Genomic DNA, 25,365 nt, shown 5'->3' with positions numbered 1-25,365 from the left:
ATAATGAATTACCATGACAAGCAATGACAAGCAGGAACATAGGAACAAAAGAAACAGGAAACAAAGAGAAGCAAACTAAAAGTCCTTGAAAACAAAACTAAAACACATGCAAATTTGTATGTAAAAATGTATAACATATCTGATATGTGCCATAATAATATATATATGGTAACACTTTATTTTAGGGTCTTTTAACTAGTTGCTTATTAGCTTGCATATTACTAGAATATTGGCTGTTTTTTAGTACATATTAAGCACATTTGAATGCCTCACTCTACATGACCTTATTCTACATTAATATCTTAATTAATAATCTTAATCCTACCCAATACCTAAACTTAACAACTAGCTTACTAACTATTAATAAGCAGTAAATTATGAGTTTAATGAGGGAAAATATTGAATATGTGTTCCCCATACTAAAGTGTTCTCATATATATATATATATATATATATATATATATATATATATGTGTGTGTGTGTGTGTGTGTGTGTGTGTACATTTAAATCATACCTGATGATATTAAAGTATTTTATCTGTTATTTTATACATTTTTTAAATGACCCCTTGCAGTTACAACACAGACCATTAGGATCACTTAACTGCAATTAATTTCATGATTCCAGAAGTTTCAAGATCTATGTTCTTCAATAAAAAAAAAAAGTAATTGAGGGGACAAAATAAAGTAATAAATATAATGTCAGTTGTCATGGTGTACAACTTAATTGTTGGGGGGTTTTGTTATTATTTAAAGTTAATATTTACAATAATTTATATTAATATAAGTCTTCTTGTGGCTCCTTTGGATGTTTGCTGAGGCCCAGGTTGAGAACCACTGTACTAATATTTTCATGGCATTTATGGTATCAGATATTTTACACATAAAAAAAAAAATTCTACAGACCCCTTGCAATTATGCCACAGAACACTAGGGGCCAGATTTACTAACAGCTTGCGCCAGCACAAACCTTCATTTGGCGTTAAAAAACTGCTGTCAGGATTTACTGTACTAAAGACACACAGTGAGAAATTAGCGCTGAAAAGGCGTGGACAGAGTTAATTTTGTGACTGACCTTATTGCATATGCATTTGTAGGAGTTTTCCTTTCAGACGCAAAATTAATGGTAGAAGAGCATTTAAATGAATCATGCAAGGTGATTTACTAAGATTTGCACTCCTCAATTTACTGGTGTTTGTGCCTTTATTCACCGCCCGAAAAAAGCACGTCTTTAACCAGATGCTAACTTGTAGATTGCATTGGTCATTTCAGAAATAATCTGGCTGCGTTTAATTTTATGCGCAGAACTTTCTGCTTTTTTGGAATTGTGCTCTCATACTAATTTGCCCTGTTTAGTAAATCTGGCCCAAAGTGTCCATGGGCCTTCCAGGGTTGAGAAACACTGCTTTAATCAAGTAATAAAATGAATGTAGGAAACTCCATAATAGCTCATCTAAATTAAATCACTATTCTGATTAAACAATCATTATTAAGATTTGCAGGGCTACTTGTGTCATCACTGCACATACCCATACAGCTTTTGTTCCACCAAACCTGACAGTTTGTCTTTTTTCTCACCTCTAACACACACAAAAATACACACAGTCTCTCTCACACTTTCACCCTCTCCCTTTCTCACCTCCCACTTGCTTCCATGCTCTTTCCACAAAGTCTCGGCAACTTTCCTCTCACCCCGTGATCCTTGCTGAAGCTCGGTCTCTCTTTCTATGTCATGTCTTATCTCAGGGGAATTTTAGGGCTTTGCGCAGAGGAACAGCTGGAGGACCAGCAAGGTAAAGGAGAATTCTTGGCCTTGAGCATCAGCCCTCCACTAGAAACTGTACCCTCTCCTCCATTACAAGAGAGATGTGTTTATTTTCATGACCTTTATTGGCTGCCTTCACTCCAATCCAGTGTGCAGTCGCTCAGTGGTTTGCCATAATTACTTTTGCAGATAGAGGTGAGACAGGGTGCAGCAGTCGCATCATACGCGGCACTCTCAATGGTCAGGTGTCTGCATTTTCCAGCATACAGATTTGAATGTCAGTGTAAGGTTAGGCCAAATGACTTCAAACAGTATTTCCTCTGAGATGCCTCAATTTAAAAAAAAAGGCATTAGGCAAATATGTGCAAAAGAAACTAAAGAGAAAATATTTTAACCCTGTCAAAATGAGATAAAGAAACAGTTCACCCCCCCCCCACCCCCAAAATTGTCATTATTTACTGACGTTCATGTCATTAAAAAAAAACTCTTTATTTCCTTATTTATTTATATTTTTGCCATTATGTTGTTCCACATCCGTAAGACCTTCGTTCATCTTCAGAACACAAATTAAGATATTTTTCATAAAATCCGATGGCTCAGAGAGGCCTGCATTGCAAGCAAGACAATTACCACTTTCAATGCCCAGAAAGCTACTAAAGACGTATTTAAAACAGTTCATGTGACTACAGTGGTTCAACCTTAATGTTATGAAGTGATGAGAATACTTTTTCTGCGCCAAAAAAACAAATAACGACTTTATTCAACAATATCTAGTGAAGGCCGATTTCAACACACTGCTTCATGAAGCTTCAAAGCTTAACAAATCATTTCTTTTGAATCAGTGGTTCGGAGCATGTATCAAACTGCCAAAGTCATGCCTCCAGTGGTAAGCCTTGTTTACTGAAATCAGGTGACTTTGGCAGTTTGATACATGCTCCAAACCACTGATTCGAAACAAAAGATTCGTAAAGCTTCGAAGCTTCATGAAGCACTGTTTTGAAATCGGTCATCACTAGATATTGTTGAATAAAGTCGTTATTTGTTTTTTTTTGGTGCACAAAAAGTATTCTCGTCGCTTCATAACGTTAAGGTTGAACCACTGTAGTCACATGAACTGTTTTAAATACGTCTTTAGTAGCTTTCTGGGCATTGAAAGTGTTAATTGTCTTGCTGGCAGTGGAGGCCTCACTGAGCCATCGGATTTTATGAAAAATATCTTAATTTGTGTTCCGAAGATGAACAAAGGTCTAACAGGTGTGGAACGACATGAGGGTGAGTAATTAATGACAGAATTTTCATTTTCGGGTGAACTAACCCTTTAAGTCATTAATCACTAGTAAAATTACCTCAAATCAAAGTCTCAAACCAAATATGTTGCCTGTGGAGCAGGTTGGAAGTTCATAACCAAATGTCACATTTGTAAACCTGTTCCAAATTTGAATTCTGAATCACAGAAATGGTGATTTTCAGTGAATAATGACTTAAATTTAATTAATTTCCTCACACAAAGCTGCCATAGAGTTGTATGGACCACTTTTTTAATGTTGTTTTTATTCATTTCTCTTTCTTTTTCTTTCTTTTTTTTTTTTTTGTGTTCCATGTTGGTTTGGAATAACATGATGACAGAATTATTATTTCTGGGGGAACTATTCCTATAAGATTTCATCTCATATTCTATTCAAAAATATGTACGTGCACTGGGAATTTCTTGCCATATGCAAACAGAAACAGTTTACTGTAACAGTTGTATTCATAATGCTACTATATTTGAATGTGCCATAGCGTTAATTCTCAAAATCAAACATTTACGGATGCCAGCGCTGATCTCTGAATTGGCAATTATGTTAAATACCTGCCTTTGAAAAGATTCACTGAACTGTGAAACGCACTTTTAATTGTGACCTGGAAAATGCTTAAGCAATTTTCATCACAAGGTAGGAAAAAAAAGAGAAGAAAATTGAAAATAAATGCATAACAAGACAAAGAAGGAGTGAAAGCACAGCAGCACAACAACAACACAGGGACTTGCTTCCTCCCCATCAGCACACCAACAAGCCTTGGGGTGCAGCTCTTGCAACAAAGAACAAGAGTCTCTCTCGCTCTGCTGAAGAACACGATTTTCTCTACTTCTTCTCCGTATACTTGTACCCCACTCACATTCTGCCCAAATCCCCTGCTCTGGGATCTACATTCGGCATGCCACAAACCGTATTCCCTTATGTCTCAAAACATAAGTGTGTCTCAACATCACTTCTCTTTTTGCTTTTAATTTTCCAAGGAATGCTAGTGCCATTTCACACCTCCCTCCCTTCTCCCTACATGCCTAAAGCCAATACCCAGTGCATGAGTGTCTGAGAAACTGCCTCTACAGCTCCAAGTGAGAAAAAAGAAGCTCCAGTGGATTTTCGAATGCTGTCTGCCAATGAGATCTTTTGATCAGCTGCCAGGTGATGACAGATGATCTGCATTAATCTCGCTCTTTCTGTGACTCTTTCCAAGCAGAGGGCAGCGAGCAAGGCTCATTGGTTTGAAAAGTGAAATGAAGCCACGTGGGATTTCTTTGTTTCTTATTTTCTCCGCTGTCTCCTCCTGTCTTCTCTGTGCCTTGTTGTTAGAGGAAAACTCGATGACATCAGCAGAGCTGAGTCAAACTTGCTGCAAAACAACAGGGGGACGAGGTCAGACAAAGCTCTTGTTAGAATGTAGAATGTTTTTGAATGTTAAAACTGGCCTATAGTGGAATGGAGGTTGTTTTAGCACTGGCCTGTGCGGTTGCATGCAAGCCGAAAGAGCACCGTTTGGATCCTTGCGTTTTAATTCATTAAACCTTGCGAAATGCTAAACAATTTAATCATTTATGAGAATGAAGCTGCTCTGGCTTGACTTCATCATGAATAACCCATCGATAAAACACTAAAACAAATTTGCTTATTAACTTTTGTCCACGTTTTAATTGTGAAGACAGACACCCTGCAGCTTCCCAAATTATCTAAAGCAAGAAGCTTGATTATATAAAGCAAGCTTCATTGTGGAGTGTTAGCTAGTACTTTCAAGTTGGCTTATACTTTCAAACACTGAAGAAAATGAGATTGGTATGTAGCTGCTATAAAGTACTATAAACGAGGATGAGAAAAGCTCTTGAAGCAATTCTGTCAACATTTTTTAGAACAAAAATTAGCATTAAATATTGCCATTCATGATTTTAAAGGAAAATTCTATAATGATTTATTCACCTTCATGTTGTTCCAAACCTCTATGACTTTATTTCTTCTGTGGAACACAAAAGAAGATATTTCGAAGAATGTTTTTGCAAATACAATAAAAGTCAATGGGGTCCAAAACAACACTGAATGGACAAAAACACATTCTTCAAAATATAATATTTTGTGCTCCACAGAAGAAAGAAAATCATACATGTTTGGTACTAGACGTCTGCATGGGATTTAAACTGAAGCCAAAATCCGGCCCTGTACTGTTAAAGTTTAAGCCCGAACCTGAAAACCGTATAGAGACGTAGCCTACCTGTATTCTTGCTACCATAAACCACCTACACTTCATGTTACTGAGCTATTTATTGGTTGAAACGACAAGACCATATCGTACAAGGTTTAAAACATTTAAATAGATAGATTACATAAAGTGTTACAAAATATGAATGATTCAAAGAGACGCACAGAGACAGCAACACGGCTATCTGACTTGCTATCGCGCTTCGCTTCATTTCATTCATATAGTTTGCACTCATTAATTTATCATATCGTACAATGTTTTAAACATTTAAATACACATCAAACAGTAGAAAATGTGTATGATGTAGTGTTTTAGTTGATAGCAGCCTACTTTTGACAGCTGATTTCTGAGATTTGTGCTCCTTTCATTCATACAGTTTTCACTCATTTGTGTATCATATCATCTATCATATCGTCTCTCAAGGTTTAAAACATTTAAATATATATATCAAATATTAGATGTTTATGATACAATATTTTATTGATAGTAGGCTACAGCAGCGTGGCTATTTGATTTGCGCTGTGCTCTGTTTACACTCATTCACTTCACACACATTATTGAGTAGTAATTTTACAGGTTTATGTTGCCTATAATTTTGTGCTATCCACCGGCTCACCTGTTATCCATCAAATATGAGGAGTGACTATGACTGACGAATATTTGTCCTATTATTCGGTAGAAATCGTTGCAGTGCAGATTTCCCTGCATCATTTGGCACTGTAAAGGCAGGAACACACCAAGCCGACGGTCGGCCGTTGGGCAGTTTTTGTTCGTCGGCCAACTAAGTTTTCTCAGTGTGTTCCGCACCATCGGCTAAAGTTGGTCCTTGTTGTCTTTTTTCGGCCGATTCGACATGTTGAATCGGCGTCGGAGCTCGTCGGTCCGTCGGGCCATCTGATCATTCTGACTGGCTCTTCAGCTACTGCCACCTGCTGGTACGGAAAGGCATTTCATCTTACGCAGGCACAGAACAGACGTGCTATTTGGCCGTCGGCTGTCGAGCGTCAGTTTGGTGTCAGGGCAACTTTGGACCCAGATGCTGCCGACTTGAGCCAACCCCGCAGTCTGCTTTTGTCGGCACTAGTTCGTCGGGGTCAGCTTGGTGTGTTCCTACCTTAACAAGTTTTTCCCTAATTGCTTGCCTTATCGCACTCATAGTTAAGGTTTGAGTGCTGTCTGCTGTGTTGTGACCGAAAGAGTGTGCGAGAGCGGGCGCACACACGCATTTATTATATATAAATGTGCTCCCGCTCTCATGCGCTCTTTCGGCCACAACACAACAGTCGGCACTCAAACCTTCACTACATATAGGCTATATAGGCCATATATAGTTTTGCTTACACTTTATTTTACAGTTACGTTACATTGTAATTACTCAAATAAGTACTGAGTAATATTAATTAACTTTAGGGTTAGTTAGGGTTTGGTTTAGGGTTAGTTACTTGTAATTACGCATAATTTACTTTTATTACTATAGTAAGTACATGTAGTAACTACGACACTGTAAAGTAAAGTGTTACCATAGTTTTTCTTAGTTACAAACCCGAACCCAGGTAGGGTAGCAGACCTCTGTTTGGTACTACATGAGGGTGATGACAGAATTTTTATTTTTGGCTGAAATATCTACATGTACTGTAGGAAAATCGTCTCTCCTGAAGACACAAACAACAACATATATTATTGCCTGAGCTGCATAGAGGTGAAATGGCAGAAGAGAACATGTCTGATTCTCTTCCATCAGTTCCAAATTAGCCTGAGGGATGCAAGTGCTCGTTCTGACACATGCAGACACACGTTCATGTTTCAAACAGGCCCTGTCAGGGCAGACTGACCCTTCGGCAGATGGTGCGTATCACATGTATCACCCTAGAATCATCAGCATGAGAGTTGTCACTATTAAGCCGACCTGGACCCCTTGCCCCCGTCTCAGCATCCAGGTGTGAGGGTGACGAGACAGGAGCATAAATTCTGCAGGGTCATGGCCTTAACTCTATACAGCTCTCGTCTCTGGAAGATCCGGTTCTGCACACAGCACACAAATATTATTATGCCGATTTCTCTCCACACCTCCAGTCACAGCTAACAGCTGCTGATGAACGAGAAGCGACGGCTTGTGATGGTGCTTCTCCATTAGAAAAACATAACCAGCTGTTATTTCGAAAGGGGATGGTGGGCTTATTACCGTGATTTCCAGCGGGAGTAGCTCTCCTGTTTGGCTGATTATTTTGCGTGGCTGAGATTCTGCAAGGGAGGTACGTGTTTTGTGTTACTGACAGATAACAGCCTTTTCCTTTCACCAAGGTCTAGGGACAAAGCACAAAATATTTAATCCCAGAAATTATTATATCCGCTAAAGTCTGGGAAAAGCCATCAGTGAGTGAGTTTTATGTTGGCAAAAAGGGGCATATTGTTTTAGATGACGCTCAATGCTGAATTTATCATTTTGTTATTTTGTGAGGGTAAATGTGAACTCTGCAAGACCATTAAACGAATAGATCACCCAAAAATGAAAATGTCATCCTCTACTCACCCTCACGATGTTTAAAAGGGCAAAAGGCAAGATTTTCTGTGAATAACAACGCTCTATGACTAACATTCGATTTGAGAATTTGGAGCTTTTGTTCTTTGCAAACCAGTCCACTGTGCTAAGTGTTTGTGTTTCAAAGAAAAACGCATATTTCAGATTACTTGATTCTGAGAAGATGATGTTGATGATGAGAAGATTCACATTTCACAACAAGGCAATCTCTGCTAGCGATCTTTCCACCTCTCTTGTGTGCAAGCATTTTCCTTACACTAATTGCTTTAGCAAACAGTTAGCAAGCGAAAACATGCTGCTCTGAATGAGACAGTTACTTTAAATAATGTGTTCTGTATTGGATGTAAGTGATAGCTAATAAAACTAACCAAATTAATACATTTGTCCAAAATTACTAACTCGTACATTATAATGAATACCTTGAACTGTAAAGGGAATCGAGAGCGATAGACTACTCTGAAAGGAAGTAACCACATAACGGCTAAATGCTGTTTGATTTGATATGAATACAATTATAGAGAAGAGCAAACTTCACTGTCGACTGTTAGCTAATTCTATCAAGTTAGCTCATACTTTCACCACTCTAAAGGAAATGAAATTAGTATAGCTGATAATGCATGGTTGAAAGTAGCATTTCCAGCTAGAATGTTCTGATATGTCAAAAATTTGTATTCACAACAGATTACATATTTCCATTCATGCTATTAAAGGGAAATTCTGTCATCATTTACTCACCTTTCATTACAAACCTGTATGACTTTCTTTCTTTGATGGAAAAAGAAGATATTTTGAGGAACAGTTTTTGTCCATTTAATGAAAGTCAAAGTGGTTCAAAACAACACTGAATGGAAAAAAAACACTGAGAAATTTAAAATATCTTCTTTAACCACATGAAAGCTAAATGTCGTTTTATTTCTTATGAATAAATTCACTTCTGAATATACTTTTCCTATCTTTCTATATGTTTGCTAGTTTGGCAAGCTTTCAGTGCCGCTTCTGTTCTGCTGTATTTCTCCCACTGACAATGAACTGAGAACTTGTGGTTACAGTGTAGCATGTAAAACATCCAGCCACACTTTATATTAGGTGTCTTTAACTACTATGTACTTACAAAAAATAAGTACAATGTACTTAATGTGTTAATGTTGTATTGAAAAACACTTCTGGTGCTATCGAGGTGGGATACGGGTAAGGTTAGGGACAGCTTTAGTGGTATGATTAGGTTTAAGAGTGGGTTAAAAAGTAAGTGAAGGGTCAACGGTGTAATTATAGATGTACTTACAGAAATTAATTACAGATGTATTTACATGAAGGTAATCATAATAATATAAGTACAAACTGAATAATAACACTCTTGATCATTTACAATAATAGACATCAGAGTATTAGTCCTAAGAGTCATTTTGAAGTTGTCAGCATTACACAATGATAATTAAAGGGTTAGTTCACCCAAAAATGATTTCAAAACACTGCTTCATGAAGCTTCGAGGCTTTACGAATCAGTGGTTCGGAGCGCGTATCAAACTACCAAAGTCACGTGAACCATTAAAATTTCATAACACTTATGACGTAACAAAGCCTCGTTTACTGAAATCATCTAACTTTGGCGCTCCGAACCACTGATTCAAAACAAAAGATTCATAAAGCTTCGAAGCTTCATGAAGCAGTGTTTTGAAATCACTAGATATTGTTGAATAAAGTCGTTATTTTGTTTTTGTTTTTGGCGCACAAAAAGTATTCTCGTCACGTCATAACATTAAGGTTGAATCACTGTAGTCACATAAACTGTTTTAAATATATTTTTAGTACCTTTCTGGGCGTTTGAAAGTGTAAATTAACTTGCTGTCAATGCAGGCCTCACTGAGCCTTCAAAGCAGATATCTGGCTAAGTAATCAAACTCCAAAGAATATAGAGGAAAAACTGTACAGAGATATAAATAGAAATGCATATGATCTGTTCATTCTCAGTTCAGTCCGACTTTCGTTTTTGAACTTGAACTTTACTATGTGTCAAATTCAAGCACAAAATCTTGAAATGCTGCTGTCATAGTTTTCAACTTTCAGTCCATGGATTTCATGTTTTCAGTATGAGGTAAACCCTTCAATCACTGAAGTCAGTGCACAGACAGATATCTCGGCTGACTCCACTGCTTGTGTAATACCCTGAGCTTTAGTAAAAACTTTCACTCTTGCTTCCCGCACTCTTCTGCTTCAGAATCAGAGCACATGGTGGTGGATCGTGCTGTCCTGGATAAGGAACAGCTGTTTGAATGAATCTTTAATGTTCACTCACATCGGTGTTTGCCTCTGCCAGCTGTACATCTGTACCATCGTTCTTCACAGTTTCAAGTGCCTATCATTCATTAGCCCATCACAGCATTCTCTCATTTGCAGCATTCTATATGCATGCATGGATGTTTTGAAATCTGTCTTTGTTCGCTAAAAATACAGTGGAATTATGCATCTCAGGAAAATAGACTGTTAATGTTTAGAAGTGTAAGGCCTATAGAAACTGGAGGTTTTTGAGATTTTTGAGTCTAGAGCACTTACAATTACATGCATTATGCATTTGGCATATGCTTTTATCTAACGCAATTTTACATTGAAGTTATACATATAGCAAGTATGTGTGTGCCCTTCTAATCAAACCCTTGACATTAGCATTGCTAGTATCAGGCGTTTAATATGTAATAACAGTAATTGTATGATAGTTGTGTTGAAAAGTGTTGAAAAAATAATGGGTTGAGAAATCACAATATATTATGGTTTATTCAGCTAATAATAATAATAATAATAATATATTACATTCAAATTATTCATGTTACAGTGCACAGCATAAATGAGTACACCCCCTCTGAAACTTCTGAAAGTCAGCAATTACTCAATTACTTAGAAGACATGTTAGGGTTCTTTAGAGATATAATGTTCCAGCAAGTCTGCTTAATCAATTACCAAAAAAGCATGTCAAAATTATTCAGGAAAATATGATTTTCATATCAAGGTGATAAAATGTTGTGTAGCAAAAATGAGTACACCCTCCTAAAAGTTACTAAATAAAATGAAATAAAAATTTTCTGGTGTAAGTTTAAGGCAATGTTTGATCAACAGGTAAGTATGTTGAACCAAAACATTCAAAGAGAAGTAATTTCTTGACAATTAAAAGTGTTATAGCCCACTGAATCATTCTCAGACTTAATGCTGACAACAATGGAACCACTTGGGAGAGAACTGTCAGGAGACTTATTTCTTAGCACAAAAGAGGACAGTGGTACAAGAGGATTACCAAAAACAATGGACTTGTGACAAGGCCCCTGAAATAATCAGGCCTTCATTTTAAGCTTTCATTTAGTGATGAGGGATTTTTTTGCTATACAAAGAGCAGGAGAAATACCAAGCAAGTGTCTCAGAGCCTGCAAAAGCTGTGAAAAGAGTGACTGTTTATCTCACAAAGTAAGATGCAGCCTGTAGAAATGACATGCATGGTTGTTGTTCTCAATGCAACTACCTACTGTAGCCAAAGCACAATAAAGTCAGTTAGCCATTTCCAAAGCACATATTTACAAAATATAGATTCTGGGAATCAATCCTCTGGTCTCATGAGACCAAATCAATCATTTTGGATCTAACAGCATCCAAAATGTTATAGTGTTGCTAGAGGAGGAGTACAATGAGAAGTGCCTGGTTCCCACAGTAAAGTTCAGTGGTAGTAAAGCTCTTATATAGGGATGAATGAGTGCTGAAGGTGTGAGGGAGCTGTGCTATATCAATGCTGTCATGAATTCCCACGCCACTGTGTAATTTAATACACAAACTTGAAGATATCCAGCGTTAGCGTCAGTTCTGGCAGGTCACGTCAGTCAAGCTCGCATCAGCTGACTCCCAGGTGACTTACGTCTACCTATAGGAATACGACGCCTATCACGGCATTCATATATAAGCTCCTCAGTATTATCAGCAGCTATTGCATTTCTTAGGAGCTAATTACCCTCCTCCATCCCCAGCTCTTCCTTTCTTCAGTCAAGATTGGTCTTATGATTCCCCTGAATCAGACTAATTCTTGAAATATGTGTACATGTTAAATTATTGACATTAATTATATCTGCATATGTTGGTTCTGTTCTGTTTACAATAGGGGGGGGGTATTGCTGCTCTCCCTGCTCTTATCCATGCTAGGCTGCATGGATGCGCAGGGAGTTCTTGCCCAGAACAGAACCATACCGCCAATACAAACTATGCAATTATCAATCATATTTGACGATAGTGGTCCTGACAGAAGTTACCCTTTCCTCATTCCCTGCATTGTTGGGCATTTTTTCAACATGACAATGAGGATATGCATTCTCCAAAGGTAAAAAACCTTCTGTGGACATGTATTGCACTCAGTCTTAACACTCTTGAGCGCCTGTGGGGGATTCTGTAGAGACGAGTTGAGCAACACTCCCCATTAAAGATCAGGGCATTTAAGGAGCTCATCATCCAGGAGTTGTGACAATGTGACAATTTGTCATGAACTTGTACACTCCATGCCAAGAAGGGTCAGAGCAGTATATTCAAAATTATGGAGGGCATACTAAGTGCTAGAATATTATACATTTCTTGAATTAAATCTAGAGTGTACTCATTTCTGCAATCCTTAATTTAAACAAAATTGGTTAATTTACTTATTTTATGGCTATTAATGACATATATTTCTCAGTTTTTATTATGTATTATGTAAAATACTTAATTGGTTTGAGTAGGACAAACTTAAATTAAACCAATTAGTTCAGTTAAATGAACTGTTATGAGTATTTAGAACTTTCTTTTACTTTTGAGTTCACAGCACTGACATATTTCAAGTAAACTGAACTTTTTCATTGCTTTGAGTTGTATGAACTCATTTATTTTAATTTAGACTAACTTAAGTTTAACAGAAACTGGGCTGGGATTTTTTATTTCCCAGCATGCTTAGGCCATGGCACTCGAAAGGGAGAGCAAATGCTAAAATTAAGTGTTATATAATGCTTTTTTTCCTGCAAGATTAATGGTAAGACAGATTTAGTAGTGATTAATGTTTTGCTAATTTCTGTTAATGTGAGTTTTTGGAGAGTTACCATCATGGTGAAAAGTGGCGTATGCTGCTTGGTTTGAGAGCAGGTAAGTTACATTTTTTAAGTTGCTGTACTCATTCAGTAAGTGCTATACCATGCTATTGTTAACATTTTAGCAAATTAGCTAGTTGGCATTTTCTGAATTAGTTTGTTATAGCTAGCAAAATATTTATGTTGAGAGAACCTGGTCATTTTAAGTTAAATGTATAAATTAGTGTACTCAAATATAAGTTAAGAACAATAAAAATGTGAGTGCAAAATAAAAATTTTAACTTAAAAAAATTCTCATTCAACTTTTTTGAGCTCTGACAACTTATAGGGTTTTTTTGATTTGCAAGAACTCAAACTAATAAAGTTAATTAAATATTTTATGTTAATTGATATCATGCATGAGGACAACAAACTCAAAACTTGATAAAAATTGAGTTAGCCCAACTTATTTAGGTTTACATTGTATATATTTTTATACATATATACATAAAATATATTATTGGTAACATTTTAGTATAGGGAACACATATAAACTATTGACTATTAAATTAATTTTTTCCTCAATAAACTCGTAATTTACTGCTTATTAACAGTTAGTAAGGTGGTTGTTAAGTTTAGGTATTGAGTAAATGTAGAATAAGGTCATGCAGAATAAGGCATTAATATGTGCTTAATAAGTACTAATAAATAGCCAATATTCTAGTAATATGCATGCTAATAAGCAACTAGTTAGTAGTAGTATTAGTAGTACCACTACTTATTTACCACTAAGGAACTACTAAGCTGTTAAAGCACTCTTTATCTCTTCCGTTCTTTGATTTTTATGTCTTATCTGAGCCGGGACTGCCACAAAAAGCAAAACTATGAGTCATTGTAAAACTAAACTTAATATTTCATCTTTAAGTGCACAGCTTACACTAGATTATTTCAGCAACTTCTTTTAAAACGCTGGCTATAACTGCACATTTACTGCTAATGAATTGTTCTGGATATTGAGCCATTTACTGCACCGTTGCACTTGATGCAAAGTTTTGAAATAATGCTGTTAGACAAGATCTTACAAAACTGCTTTTATGGAAAAGTTAATGGCTGCTATAGATAGAGATTTCTTACTTTACCTCTAATACTTTATCCCGAAACCGCTGCATATCTGTAGAGTCCACCACTTAACCCAAAGGTGGAGTTTATAAAGTCTATCAGAACGAAAAGACTCTTTTCCCTGCATTTACCTCTCTGTTACCTTTTAGCATAATTACAGCACCATGTTTAATGTCAGCTCAAATACCACGCTAATCAGCATCAGAAAAGAGGTCAGAATGTATTACAATTGTTGCACGCATTTGAAAGGATAAAAGCCTGTGCTTGATTCTGCATTACAGCAGATCCTTTGCTCTTCTCACCCCTCCTTTTGTAAATCACAATGGCAGATAAAGCAGGAAGCTTGTGGTGCAATTAAAAGCAAAAGCAGTTTTAACAAGTTTTGGACTCCAAAAGAATGATAAAGCAAGGACAAAAATAAAAATTAAACAAGTTACCTGCTTGCAGGACTCAGATGTGCTTGTATGAACGAGCCTTGTGGTTTGAGAAGACGATGATCAATGGATCCATAGAAAATGGCTTGTTATCTATGTGAAACAAACAGAAGAGAAGAACATTGCTCATTTTCTGCAGCTTGTGTGAGTGTGATGAGTGAGTAAACATGAATCTTCTTGTTGAGAATTCTATTTCCTGTTCTTGTTCATTGAAGGAGGTAGCCGTGGGTGCTCTGGAGAGTAGTGCATTATGGGATTCCATAGTTCTCACACACAGAGGAGGCCTAATTGGCTCTCAATGAATGGCCATAACCATATATCACAAACCCAATGCCCAAGCTAACAGTCAGCTGAACTATTACTGCCGCAGTTGCCTTTCCCTCGTGTGAGCGCGCACTTATCCCAACTCATTCAGAGACAAATATTAACACAAACAACATGTTTACACAGGAGAAGGAGATGAACAGCTGCATTCATGATTCACAGACGCAAAAGCAAATTCACATTTGAACACACTCAGACATCTGTACATGCGTCTAATATGAACACAGAGAGGAAAAAACACCCATGGCGATTCATCGGTTGCTCTCTGGCTGTGAATTCACGCTGCCTGCACAGCAGACGGGTCCTCTCGTCATTTTATTAGCACTCAAGGGTTGGGGAAGAGGTATCTGCAGAGAACACAGCCACTTTGAGAATATAGGATCTGACTAATGCCCTCTTCTTCGTGTTTGTGTGCGTGAACTTGTGTGTTGTAACCTTTGTGGTGCTTATATACTCACTAGACTCTATCAATACACCCAGAAGCAAAAAATATTGCTCATTCACTTGATGGATATCTTTCCTTTCATTTGAATGATCAACTTTGTCTCTGATGTTTCTCCTCATATTTCTTAGGAGAATGATTTCATTGTTGACATGCATTATGGATGCAAAATAAGGATTCACTGATATGAAAATTCTGATCTAAAAAGTCAAAATATTGTCATGTTATGGCTAATAACTATGGAAGCTTGTTTCCGCCACAGAATATAAAACTAAAAAAAGGTAACTGCGACTTCTCTCATGATTCTGACTTTTTTTTCTCAGAATAGCATGATATAAACTCGCAATTTTGAGTTATAAAGTCAGAATTGCAAGTTTATATAAATTGTTTATATTTCGCCTGTTTTGCTTTTTATCTCACAATTCTGACTTTTTTTCTCACAGTTGAGCTTACATCTCGCAATTCTGACTTTTTTCTCAGAATTGCGAGTTACAAAGTCAGAATTGTGAGATATAAACTCGCAATTCTGAGAAAAAAAGACATTTTTCCCTCAGAATTGGACTGTATAACTCAAAATTGTTTTTAGTTTTTTAGTTTGAGTTTTATTTATTTGCACAAATATAAAATATATATAATAAAAACAAAAGTACAATCCATATACTGTGCAGGGAGAGGCAGAAAACCCAAAGGGCTTATTTAAAGCCTCCACCTAAACAACAACAAAAAACAAAACAAAATTATAAATATATAAATGTATATAACTGCAACAAGTTAATTACAACATGTATATATAAAATAATAATAATAATAATAATAATAATATACTACAAAAACAAACCATATAGGGTGCATAAAATACATGAAACATCAATAAACAAAAAAACATCTCACAGTTCTGAGAAAAGAAGTCAGAATTACGAGATATAAACTCGCAACTGTGACTTTATATCATGCAATTCTGACTTTATATCTCGCAATTCTGACTTTATAACTCACAATTGCGAGTTTATATCACAATCCTGAGAAAAAAAAATTAGAATTGCGAGATGTAAACTCGCAATTGCAAGAAAGTCAGAACTTTGAGATAAAATGTCGCGATTACATTTTATATTTTTTATTCAGTGGCGGAAACAAGCTTCCATAAATAACGATAAATGGCTGATAATAAAATTGTACTGTTAAAAAAAAGAAAAAAAAAACACTGTGTGTATGTGTTATACACACATACACACACAATCCATCCAATACAGGAAATATGGATAAAATTGTAAAAAAAAAAAAAAGAAAAGAAAAAAAAAGCTTGGTACCAATATGGTACCAATCAACCATAATATAGATTTCTAAATTGTACTGATAAAATGTGCATAGCATAGTGCACATAATTTAGATTTGTAATAATTTGATTTGGTGGATTAGCCAATTTGAACACAATTTGAGATGAATTTGAGATGCCGAGACACACTAGAATAGGATTACTTTGAACCTGACTTCAACTCTAGCTGTTCTCAATTGAATGTCATTGCTGTCTATGAGAAATAATTACATAGATATCTCTTTTGTGATGTTTCTTTCCTATGGGCAGGCCCACACATCCCTGATCCGAACAAAACAATGCACTAAACAAGACTCTTATTTCATCAGACACCTACTTTGATTCCAGTATGAATGTTTGTGTCTGTGACATACTGGATGCAAAATATCTGATCCTCAAACTCATAAATCAGACAACACTAGACATTTTTCTAATTCACCACTCAGAGATCTTGAATGTGATGTGCACACACAGTCTGTTCCTGCCCTGGTTTCCTAGGAAAAGAAGCCACAGATCAGGGCACAGGAAGAGAGAGCGAGACGGGAAAAAAAAAGGGAAGAGACAGAAACACTCTTCTCTGACTGGGTCTTCACAAGGAGGAGTGAATCCATGGAGGGGGAAGAGAGAAAGAATGTCTGCTCATTATTCAGCCTGGCACTCGAGGCCACAGAAAATAGCTCTCTTCATTTTTCTTGTCAAGCTGTGGCTCTGTTAATGGTGTGTTCTCAGTCAGTGGTGAGACAAAAGGGGGGGCTTTAGCCGGCACCAGGAATGTAGAGAGTCAGAATAAGCACTACGACCCTTTCCAATGGCCGCTTGCTCTGTTGGTCATCGACCGCCCGCGAAGGAAAGCTAGCATTTCAGATAAAGCACCTTAAAGAAAGCTGGCCTCTTTTTGTAGGGAATGCATTCCTCCATTGGAACTAAATGAGCTTCCTGCCTTGGAGACCATCGCCAATTTCCTCCCTTTCTAGCCAAAATATATGTGAAAACTTTTTGCTGTGGCATAGGATCAGCTGTGTAATAAGAAGAGCTGAAACAGCCATTAGAGTGGAAGACTGATTTATAAGCGTTGCGTGGTACTGTGTCCGGTCTTTCCTCCATTTGGCTCATGATTGGTCTAATTCAATGAGCTAATAAGCTGAGCAGCTGTGACTCCACTGTTGGGCTTCATGTGCTGAGATGAAAGTGGACCGGCCATCATTATGTACATATATTACTACACCAGTGACGGGAACTTGTCCATTTGCATGCATGGACTAGAATGCAATGCAAAGATTCCAGTGGATTATGCATCTATATTGACAAATACATTGAGGGATTACATTTTTATAATCCTAGCTACCATACGGAGAGATCATTAGCAAAACACAGTCTCATATGGAAAATATATGAGGTTACACAATCACAGTAATCAGGATGACAGTCATGGATCAATATTGGGACAGCAATGACAGAGTCCAGGGTTATAGCCACTTGTGAGTAGTTATTTGTTAGACATTTTCAGAACATCTGTTATCTGACAAATGTGTCTAAATGGTTTTGGTCTGTGCCGACTCTATCTGAGCAGACTGTGCTCATGCGACGGCGGTTCACGTGACACTAATGCGAAAAAGGACTTCTTTCGCGTCAATGGAAAGCATATTTACACTATCTGAATCGTTCCCTATCCTCTACATAGTGCACTATGTGCCATTCACCATATAGAAACTAGTAACTGTGAACAAATGACCAATTTCAGCCGCAGCTTCAGCGTCTGTTTATAGTGTAGGAGAGGCGGGACGCTGATGAGAAGCTGAAATCCGTGGTGATGTCATGAAAATCCATGATCCATTTTAGCGGAAGTGAGAGACTGTACGTTTTGAATGCTTATATCTCCTAAATGTGAATTTCTTCATTGTTTTGGAACACACCAGCTTATTCAAAACCTTAAGGCTAACATATTCATACTAAAAGCTAAAAAACTTAAATTTTGATTTCAGGGGGACTTTAACAATAACATACAACATAACTATATATATATATATATATACACACAGGTGCTGGTCATATAATTAGAATATCATCAAAAAGTTGATTTATTTCACTAATTCCATTCAAAAAGTGAAACTTGTATATTATATTCATTCATTACACACAGACTGATATATTTCAAATGTTTATTTCTTTTAATTTTGATGATTATAACTGACAACTAAGGAAAATCCCAAATTCAGTATCTCAGAAAATTATAATATTACTTAAGACCAATACAAAGAAAGGATTTTTAGAAATCCTGGCCAACTGAAAAGTATGAACATGAAAAGTATGAGCATGTACAGCACTCAATACTTAGTTGGGGCTCCTTTTGCCTGAATTACTGCAGCAATGCGGCGTGGCATGGAGTTGATCAGTCTGTGGCACTGCTCAGGTGTTATAAGAGCCCAGGTTGCTCTGATAGTGGCCTTCAGCTCTTCTGCATTGTTGGGTCTGGCATATCGCATCTTCCTCTTCACAATACCCCATAGAAAATCTATGGGTTAAGGTCAGGCGAGTTTGCTGGCCAATTAAGAACAGGGATACCATGGTCCTTAAACCAGGTACTGGTAGCTTTGGCACTGTGTGCAGGTGCCAAGTCCTGTTGGTTATCCTTATTGCTTGTACACTTTTTTCTACCACATCTTTTCCTTCCCTTCGCCTCTCTATTACTGTGCTTGGACACAGAGCTCTGTGAACAGCCAGCCTCTTTTGCAATGACCTTTTGTGTCTTGCCCTCCTTGTGCAAGGTCGTCTTTTGGACAACTGTCAAGTCAGCAGTCTTCCCCATGATTGTGTAGCCTACAGAACTAGACTGAGAGACCATTTAAAGGCCTTTGCAGGTGTTTTGAGTTAATTAGCTGATTAGAGTGTGGCACCAGGTGTCTTCAATATTGAACCTTTTCACAATATTCTAATTTTCTGAGATACTGAATTTGGTATTTTCCTTAGTTGTCAGTTATAATCATCAAAATTAAAAGAAATAAACATTTGAAATATATCAGTCTGTGTGTAATGAATGAATATAATATACAAGTTTCACTTTTTGAATGGAATTAGTGAAATAAATCAACTTTTTGATGATATTCTAATTATATGACCAGCACCTGTATATATACAGTATCTCACAAAAGTGAGTACACCCCTTACATTTCAGCAACCATTTTATTATATGTTCTCAAGGGACAATACTATAGAAATGAAAATTGTATATACTTTAGAGTAGTCAATGTGCAGCTTGTATACAGCTATACAAGCAGCACATTGAAGTTTCATTTCTATAGTATTGTCCCTTAAGAAGATATACTAAAATGGTTTCTGAAATGTGAGGGATGTACTCACTTTTGTGAGATAATGTATATATACCAGTACCTGTGAAAAAACAAAATAAAAAAACAATCCATTCATGGCCTTTTGATATCTATATACATTTCTAAACAACAAATCTCTATATAAAGTATATAAACATCAAACCCTGTATTCCTACATGCCAATCAGAACAGAAACATGCCTAACATGACCTTCAGGCTTTGATCTGAAAAAGCAATATGTGTACATGTTAGCAGAATAACAACATATGTCGGCCTATAATAGAGATTGAGGAAGCCTATACAATAGTGACGGCGAGAGTAAATGTGTGCCAGCACTGGGAAATAAGGTCGCGGAGCTGATTACTAAAGGCACAGATAACCCTGAGCTGCACGGTCAGACTTCCTCATTTACGTGCTACTGTTGGCTCCGCAGATGAGCCGAACTGTGAATAAGAGAGCAAGGAGTGAGCGGTGATTTTAAACAATGAGAGCTCATCCAGGTAAACGTACAGCACCCTCCCACTAGCTAGGATATATAGCTGAACTTAAGGAATGCGATAACGATGTACAGAGAGTAAAACGTTTGTTTAAGACAAATGAAAATGTTGCTTGTTGTTTTTTTCCTAAGGGAATTGGTGGATACTATGGATATTTATCCTTTAATGCATTTTTAATATTGTGTGTGAGCTTGTAATGATTTATTATATCAGTAAAACCTACTATAATGTAAGACAATAAATATAAGAGAGTCTGTGACGATGGAGGGAGCTGTCCATGGTGCTGATTATTAAGCTACAATTTATGTCTCATTAACTATGTTCTGAATTAGTCTATTGCTTTCTAAGTGATTATTAAAAGACACAGAAATATAGAAATTAATGACTGATTTGAATGCAAGTGGGTATGAAGAGACATTCATTTTACTCTTAACCACTGAAATTAATATTATGATTTGAACACAATGGCTCTGTTTCAGAACACAGCGAGCTGCTGTCTAATCACACAACAACATCCTAACCATCATGGGACCTCATAAGAGAGCAATTGGGAATGATTCTGCACAGAAGACTCGACTCACAATTGATTTTAATAAAGTTTGATGTTAGCATGTTGCCAAGTTAGTGCTGTGATACTCTAAGCAACTTGAAAATAGAGCACACACAAATATTGTGTGGAATAATCCATTTGCATTTGCACTGAGCTGTTTTTTTTTTTACTTTTCAGAATGAAATACACTACTGTTCAATATAGCCAATAAAAAGCCAGTAAAATTGTATTTTCAACATTGATAGTAATAAGAAGTGTTTCTTAAGCACCAAATCAGCATATTAGAATGATTTCTGAAGGATCATGTGACACTGAAGACTGGAGTAATGATGCTGAATTAATTCTAAATTTTAAAATGTATTCAAATAGAAACATCAATAGAAAACATTTTTAACAATCTCCAACCTTTTGAACGGTAGTGCATGTTTATTTATGATCTGCCTTTCTGTTGACTCACCCATTTCTTTTCACTGAACATGTTATAATGCATTCTGGTATTGTCTTCTCCATGAAAGATGGTTGTTACAGAATTTGGCTACAGCACTTTTTGGAACAGGCTATGTGTCAGAAGCGCACCTACTGCACGATGCCTTAAAATGCCTAAAAAGAGAAGGTGTTCTTGATAGTCACTGGCTTCAGGATATTTCCACAGAAGGTTCAAGTACAGTGTAGTCTATTTTTAGATCATTCTGCAGTAATAAATGTTTTCATTTCTCTTTACACTGTATAAAGTCTCACAATCAGTTCAAAAAGACAAAAAACTTTTGTGACTTGTTAGCAGAACAGTTCTGACCCAATTATCTGTCTTTGTTTGATAAAGCAGCACTGACCTCTGTTTACACACTCATCTTCCCCTGATTTGTTTTCACACTGTATGGCTTTAATTAGCTTTGGACCTTGCTTCAGGGAATTTGTAAATCCATGTGTATATTTCACCCAGTTTTATTCAATGTAAAACATGACTGCATCTACAGACCAGTGGCAAACAACAACCAAGCTAAAAGTGTAACAACACCCAAGCTACTCTAAAATGATGATGGCAACACAACAAGTAACTAACAACATTAAGCTACCTAAAGAAATAGTTCAACCAAAAACGAAATCCGGTCATCAATTGTTCCAATTGTTTTTGTCCATAAAATGAAAGTCAATGGGGTCTTTCGTTGCATGGACAGGGTGAATAAATTGACAGGTTTCATTTTTGGATGAACTATCCCTTTAAGAGAGCAATATCGTTTGTAAATGTTACCAGAGCTGAAAAAACTCTCTTCTGTGTTTTAGGACTACACATTTAACAGGTATATATATCAGGGGCGTTTCCTCTAAAGAGGCAAGGGAGGCAGTGCCTCCTCAAAAAATTAGGATGAGAAAATAATCCATATTACAGAAATAAAACATGCAAATATTACAAAATGTGACAATAAAAAGTGTATAAGTCTCTCGTTTTTCTAAAGGAACACTGTCCAACAGCGACACCCTCAGGTAAAGTTACAACAGGAGTCTGCGTCTCTCGTGCCTCCCTTGAGCTTATAGAGAATGAACAGAGCCCCTAAAGCGTGCGGTGGGTTTTGTGGGGGGTAATAGAGAATGAATAGGGGAAAGTCACGTGAGATATGATTGGATTGAATATGATCGGTTATGATTGGTTTGTGCGCTAAATCCCACCTCTTGTTTATGTGCGCATTCCGCACATCAGTCTGAATGAACAAAATGACGGTGTCAATGTCAAGTCAAAATCAAACATGAAAAGACCTGAAAACATGATGACTGCAGGGGTTTAATGAGCAATCAGCTTGGTAAAATTAAAGATACATCTTCATGTCTGTGACAGTGTTTACCAAGCATGACTGAGGATCTGCAATAAGTTGACTAAAAAGAACAGCTGAAAATCAATACACAAATAAAATATATTGTTTAACCCTCTATGGTTTAACCCTCCAGGCAACATAGTCTATTTTAGTTTGTTTTTAATAAGACTTTTAAATTAACTTTTAATTAAATTAATGAAAATGTTTATTTATATTATTATAGTGTCCAATTTTAAGCAGGAAAAAAAAACACAGCAAATCATTTTTTCCTCATTGATATCATATTGCGTACCATAGAGGGTTAAATTGTTACTGCCTTTAGTTATTATTTTGGAATAAATGTAAAATGCTTAAAACACTAACTTGATGAGATTGACTTGGTTTTAATAAATAGAACATTAATTACACTGTTAATGTAAAAATACAAAAAATAACTGTATTTGGTTTCTTTTTTCTTTTTTGATGTAATGTAATGTTCATTTAACAAGGAAAACGTGACAACATTAAAAGTAATGGGCATGAATTTACATTTGATTTATAAAAAATAAAAAATAAATAAAAAACTGAGGTCATTGTTTGCCTCCTCATTTTAGAACACCACTGCACGCCACTGCTATATAGCCTACAGTACATTGTGACAGTAAGTCACAGTAAAAACAAAACAAAAACAGCAATTTAGCATTTGGTCACGCTACACTGCTACTTAATGGAAAAGGTAGCTTGTTACTGTAAAAGCTTGACTATTTTGAAAATAACTGAGATACTGTCACCCTACTGAAAAATGTAGTTAAGCTAGTAGCGCTAATGCATTGGTACTCCTCAATACTGCTTCAGAATAAGCCAGCTATTTCTAATAATCATGTTTGTTTCCTTTTTTTTTTTTTGCTACCTACAAACTCTAACAATAATGGAAGGCTGTTTGAAATAATGGTATATTACAGATGAATAGAGAATCCTTTCTGGTGTCCACTGCTTTTGTTTTAGACGGGGAAATAGCATTTTAGCTCTACTTTTTCTCTCTCTCTGTGATGGATACCTGTTTCAGCCTGTAGATTTCCTTGTGACAGCATGCTCTCCCACCACTGATGAAACTGAAGGAACTTTCTCAAGCTGTCAAAGATTTCCCTCTATCTCACATAACTGACAGGCTAACCGTCATTACAGACTCTCACTCTCTCTCTTTCAGTTCTCTCGCGTACACGCACACACACACACACAAATACTAAAATCAGAGATAGGTCTGCTGTCAAATTGGGACTAAGGCTGATTTCCTTTAGAGGGAAGAAAAGAAAAACGCTTTACTGAAAGCTGAACTTTACTAAAGTGCCATACAAAAAAAAAGGTGCATAATGTTATCTGCTATCTTCTCAGAACCATTTATTTGTCAGCTTCAAACCATACTGACCCTTTCTTTTGTCTCTCACAAAAACATCCCACCGATAAACTCAATGCACATGCTGTCAAGTTGTTTTCAAACAGTTTACCAGACAAGCTACAAAAAAATGACTTTCATTTCAGGTGCAATTACAGTATATTTGTACACAGAAGTAGCAAACATGTTAATCTATGATGAAGATGCAAAGTCAATATTGTATTCGTGATACGCTGAGGTTGAGGTTAGAGGGTTACACATGAATTATGAATGATATGAAAAGAGATTCTGGAGATCTGAGCACACTGTGGGAATGCCATGTGTCTGTTTTATGGATTCTGTTAATAAAGGCTTGCCCACAGAGATGCAACATATATAGCAGATCAATAGAGTTCTAAGACATGCAGCCAATAAGCAAGTGCCACACAAAGCAAGACAGATAAAGGCAGGCAAAAGTCAATACGACCGTAAATACATCCAGCTGCACTCACTTATATGGCTTATCCTATGTGCTATTAGTGCTGAGGGCTTTCTGCACAAATCAAATTGGCATGCATTTAAGACTGAAAGAGAAATAGAAGAAAAGACGAACAATGTGGTTAAAATTCATAATTTGAGAAAAGATGGTGGGAGAATTAAGGCCAACAAGAGCTAGCACAGTCACAAGCACAACGTCAGACCTGTGGAGAGAGAAGCCATTGATTTTTCACAGAAGTGCCAGTTCATCATTCTGGGAGACACTTGCGATCGATCCCTCCTTTCATTTGTTTGTGATTTTGTTCGTTTCAAAGCTGGTCGCCATGATAAATTCAACCCCTTGCCACACATCTGAAAAATGAGGAATGCCCAGATGAAGAGAAAGGGGCATGAAAGTATATAAATGTGAAAGAAATATTTAATTCTGATAGTTGTTGGGTGCATGAAAAATTATTTAAAATTCAATTTTAAATAAATTACATCAGATTTGAAAACCTAAATCCAGGATCATGTTTGTATTCTTGACATGACAAAATAACTTCCTGTAAGGAACTACCATATATACACAAAAGTTTGGGATCAGATATATATATATATATATATATACAACAACAGTTCTTTCTGGTTCTCGAATCTCGATTTTACCAATATCGCCACGGGAACCGTTTCACCGTTTGAATCACTCCGCTGTCCGCTATAGTTGTTTAGACCTCAGATATGCAATTTATATGTAAACATAGCACCTATTTGAAAATTTATGTAGATGCTTTCGGAGATGCGAGCTCCAGGCCGCCAGCGACCGTTAAGCGCTCATGTACACTCATAGAACA

At 36.6% G+C, this 25,365-nt stretch overlaps 1 protein-coding gene across 4 annotated transcripts in view; it reads right to left on the bottom strand.

The window, feature by feature from the left end:
- The window catches only part of mgat4c (mgat4 family member C), a 123,954-nt gene that overhangs the window by 58,679 nt on the left and 39,910 nt on the right, over window positions 1–25,365 (bottom strand). For all 4 annotated transcript variants that reach the window (XM_051871158.1, XM_051871157.1, XM_051871160.1 and 1 more), the window contains exon 2: window positions 14,431–14,520. The gene's annotated coding sequence lies outside the window, so the exon portion shown is untranslated. The remainder of the gene's footprint in view (window positions 1–14,430; window positions 14,521–25,365) is intronic.

The sequence above is a fragment of the Ctenopharyngodon idella genome, chromosome 18, assembly GCF_019924925.1.
Source record: "Ctenopharyngodon idella isolate HZGC_01 chromosome 18, HZGC01, whole genome shotgun sequence".
Taxonomy (NCBI): domain Eukaryota; kingdom Metazoa; phylum Chordata; class Actinopteri; order Cypriniformes; family Xenocyprididae; genus Ctenopharyngodon; species Ctenopharyngodon idella.
The sequence above is the reverse complement of the archived record's forward strand: the minus strand, read 5'-3'. Positions and strand labels throughout refer to the sequence as shown.